We start from the raw sequence: 4,908 nt of genomic DNA, 5'->3' as shown, positions 1-4,908 counted from the left end.
ATTCTTTAATCCTATGCCATAGAGATTCGTTTAACAATAACCACAAGAAAAACCCTAGTAATACCATTATTTAGTCTTTGTTGGCAAGGGTTTGGATCTCCAAGCGGTGGGGTTTGGATCTATAAGTGGCACGATCGGTCAAAACAAGCTCTGAATATACTCCAAGGGTTTGGATCTCTAAGTGGCCATGGGTTTGGATCTACAAGCGATGGGGTTTGTATCTCCAGGTATTAAGCTACAATATCTAAATCATTTGGTACAATATATGTATCTTAAATGGTATCTACAAGAAATCATGATGGAATTAGGTTAATCGGTGAAACTTAAACTAGAATTCTCACTCAATCTCAAGCCATTAGATTTGTTACCTTTGTATTTTATACCTTAGCTATTGTCGGCATGGAATCTAGATTCTAGCGAAGGGGTGCTTAGGCGGGAACTTAGTGAAGAGATTTTGGGACTAACACATGGCACAATCAGCGAAAACAAGTAGGGGTTGTGAAATGGTGAAGTGGTGTGACAGAGTAGTGTTTAGGTATCATGAATACTTGGTACTAGGTGTGCCCACCAAATGTTTTCATTGTTTTGCTTAGTGTGGTCATGCATAACTTTAAAAAGGCTACAAACATATATAAATAATATTCAATAACATAACATCATATATATATATATATATATATCTATATATATATATATATATATATATATATATATATATATATATATATATATATATATATATATATATATATATATATATATAACTAATACATATAACTAGATTTAGACCAAATAAAAAACATATATATAATGGTCGTCGCAATTTCGACAAAAAACATGGTTCTTCTCAACTATGACCACAAATGTGGTACCATATAAGTAATTTGTCGCAATTATTTTTCCGTAGAAATAATACGTCACAATTATGACTCATGTCAAATAGGACTTAGTAATTGTGAAAAACATGGGCACCAAAACTAAAAATATGACATTTTTCTTAACCTTTGCGACAATATGGGCCATACTGTCATACTTTGTAGTCACAATTTAGTGCTATATGTAGTAGTGAAATATACAACTTACACAATATCATGAGAATCTAGTTACTGCACAGTCTCAACCCATCACTTTTTGTAGGCTCGAGAAATGCTCAATGTCAGGTGGGCCACCTATCCCAATAACTATTCATGATCATAATATAAACATGGGCATATGAAATTCATAATCACATGACAATAAAATAATAGTAGAAAAAATTCCCTTTTCCTCAATGAATTCCTCACATAACCAGGAATCTCAAGTATGTCATCCATACATGAATTCAATTCATAAACATGATTAGTCATTCTTCCATGAGAATGATCCCTGACATGGACTTGTCAGTTTTAGTGGAATTTTTCTACACATTCATTTAACCATAACCATGTTCATGAATATAACACACACATAATCACACATGTCAATGAGATCATAGTTTAGAGACTCCCTGCATCTATGAAAAGCATGCATAGAATTGCATCAACAATTTCCAATGCTACCAAAGGAATTATTTATCCAAATTCCTCCCCTTTACCTTTTTACCTTGATGTTATTACCAATGTTCTAGCTATTATTTTTTTTCAATTGTTTCTCACACAATACTCTCACTTGAAGGTGTACATTAGAATTATGGAAGTCTAGGAAGATGCACAAGGAGAAATAATGTAGCACTATATTTTATGACTTCTCCATATGTACATCTATAGGAGGTTGTGTGCAATCAAGTATGGTTGTAATGCATATTTTAACATGAGAAATGCAATTTTACCACTTGGCATGCAATTTCGACACCTTGGGGTGCATTCTAAGTATGGAATGTGATGTTTCATGGCATATAGGTTAGCACCTTTTCCTTATCATCCACAAAGTTTGCAATTTATGTACATGGCATGTAGTTTTTATGCAAGTGGACATTTTGGTACTATGAAAATAATAGGTAGAAAGAAAAGTTGGTCTTACAAAAAGAATATTTTGGCCCATGGGAGTATAAATCAGGGTAGGAGATGGTGTTGGTGAACAATATGAGTAGGTGCCCCCTTAGACATGGCATGGAAAAAAATCATCATAGAGGCTAACTTGGAAAATTGCCCATTCCAAAGACCTCCAAGCATGGGATTGGTGGTAAAATTTGACTTTGCCAAACTCAATGATGACATATTTCATGGTAGGATACTTAACAGTTTTGGAACTTGTCTTTTAATGATTAAGGCCCAAGAGGAGGATTGTCATCTTTGACATTGTAAAAAATATTAATGTCGAGGGCTGCAAATTACTTCCTAGATTACCAATGGATGAGAGGAATGGTGATCATCTTTAATTTGATCAAAGGGATAATATATATTTATTGGAAAATAAACTGTGACCTTGCCAAATGGTAAAGCTTATAAATTAGATAATCATTTTATACTTTTTCAAAACAATCTACATTGAGGATATTGTAAAATCTGTAAATAGGGGGAGGAAATGACTACGTGAGACAGGTCTTAAGGTGTAAGAATGATCACATCTTGATGACACTTAGATTGCTGATAAGATTAGTTTGAAGATTAAAGTTGTGAGTGTTAATATCATCTTGAAAAATCAAGGGATTGGTCTTCACCTAAGTCTTCATGAACCATTCCTTGGTTTCCTCCATCATATATAAATGATGTGGATGAAGGTTGAATGGATATATTAGTGATTTGAATATGTTCAACACAAGGCACAAGAAAACGAGGAGGAGAAGGAACGAAAGGGGTAGTAGATTCCTCCTCTATACGAATGTATGATATAGAATTTATGAATGCATCTATGAGTGTTGTTGTGTTGATGTGTATGTTGGTGACAATATATCTCTAAGTTGTGATTTGCTTCGTCTTGCTTGTATGGTTTCCTTGAAAGATAAACAGATTGGTGAAAATAAGTAAATAATTTGAACTATAACGAAAAATATGATATGAATATGTTATTAATTAGGGATCTAATACCAATGATTTGAGCCAACCCAGAATTCTACGATTATAATCGAAATTTGAAATCCAAAAATTACAAAACTAGATCTGAAATTTGAAAAATAAAGTAGACCAAAAATAAGAAATTAAGAAGGCCCTAACTATAGAAAAAACTTGAATAATTACAAAATAATAGCAAAGATACGAAGACAAGCAATGACAAAAAATACTAGTGATTTCAACCAGAATTAGATATTGACTTTGAAGAACAAATGTAAATGCTAGCAGGAAGTAGTTTGTAGTTGAGTAACCTAGAAAATAAATATGATACAAAGGAATTCTTCTAAGAAGGTATGGATGCCAACTCAAGTCAAATCAACAGCAGTATGGACGCTGACTACCTCAAATAGTCTCTTCCAAAATTTGTGCAATAGCACATTTCACAAACAACTTCATCAAGGTATGGATGCTAACTTAGGACCAAGGCAGTATGGATACTGCCCTTGCCCCAAATGGTCTCTTTCAGACCGCATTCATAAAAAGCCTCTACTCCAATGTCTAATGGTTATTTTATAGTTAGTCTTCCTTCTTTTTGTAGAAAAGAGGAGCTGCAAACTTTGATTAGAGACATTTATGAGTGAAAGTTGTAACCGAATATGCATGGAGTTACAAAGGATTTTATGATGACAGGGACATAATTTTTAGCTTTTCGGGTTACTTTGAAAATGTTTACACAATGTTTGGGCCTTGGGGGTGCTTCGTGAAATGTGGAGTGGATGGTTTATGGTTGGACCATGCTCTTCCATGATGGACTTCGCCATTGGAGGTGGTTTACTATTTGCTGCTAGACCTTGTTTGGATGTTTGAAAGACATTCTTCCTCGAAGTGTTGGATAAGTATGGAGCTTGGTGACTTCATGTTGTTGGTGCATGAAGGAAGTTTATGTGCTTGGAGTAGAGTTGGGTATTTCAAGGGAGGTTATTGAGCCCTAGATAGCATGGGGTTGCTTGGTTTCTTGCATGGATATTTACACTTGACATGTGTATTCTTGGGTTGAGGAAGTGGATATGTAGGTGTGGGAGTCCTTAAGGTGACACATGACCTTGGATATGCATTGTCCTTAAGGAGACACATGACCATGGTGATGCATTGGAGCTTTGGACATTTCAAGGATTGTCGGACCTTGGGGAGTAATGCTCATGCCATGGTGTTGTGGGGAAAAATGCCTATGCAGGACGATCCTATCCACCTAAGGTGTGACAGTGCCTTAGCAACAAACAGAGACAGCTATTCTGGTTTCTTCCTTTATGAAATGTGAAAGAAGAGAGATAAATGGACTTACCGGTGTCTTCCGTTTGTCCCTCGATCTGGTCTCTCTTCTCTTTGGGAGTTCACAGCTACTTGCCTTCTCACTCACCCAACTTCAACAGGTTCATGCAAGATCACAAGAGAACAACTACTTGCGACAAGAGAAGAACACTACACAAAGACAGATATTCACATTCATAACTAGTTTAGGATTAGAAATAAACCAAATACACTAATGCAATCATATATCAAGAATACATCAGCATATAGCAAAAACCAAGATAGTTTTATTGATGAATAACAAGGTTCAGGAAGAGATACAACCCAGAGGGCTCCAATCCAGCATCTCCTTCCCAGCAAATGGAATTCCTATCTTCACCCCCTTCAAAGCATTAAGCACCCAATGATTCCAATCTCAAACAAACAACAATTCTTTGCAATAACAAAATTCCAGCCTCTAGATCTCATGGAGGAGAGATCCATATATAGATGTTTGGAGAGAGGATGAGTCAGCTTGAGATCTGACTAGTATCATCTCCCTCTGTTAGTTCTTGATTCCACTTGGAGGTTCTTGCTTCCACTTGGAGATTTGGAACCTCTTACTCATCACCAGTCGAATTCCCTGAGGCAA

This window comes from Pinus tabuliformis, chromosome 9 (assembly GCF_031772625.1).
Source record: "Pinus tabuliformis cultivar Carrire ecotype Pingquan chromosome 9, CPIR1, whole genome shotgun sequence".
In the NCBI taxonomy this organism is placed as follows: domain Eukaryota; kingdom Viridiplantae; phylum Streptophyta; class Pinopsida; order Pinales; family Pinaceae; genus Pinus; species Pinus tabuliformis.
Note: the sequence above shows the minus strand (reverse complement) of the source record.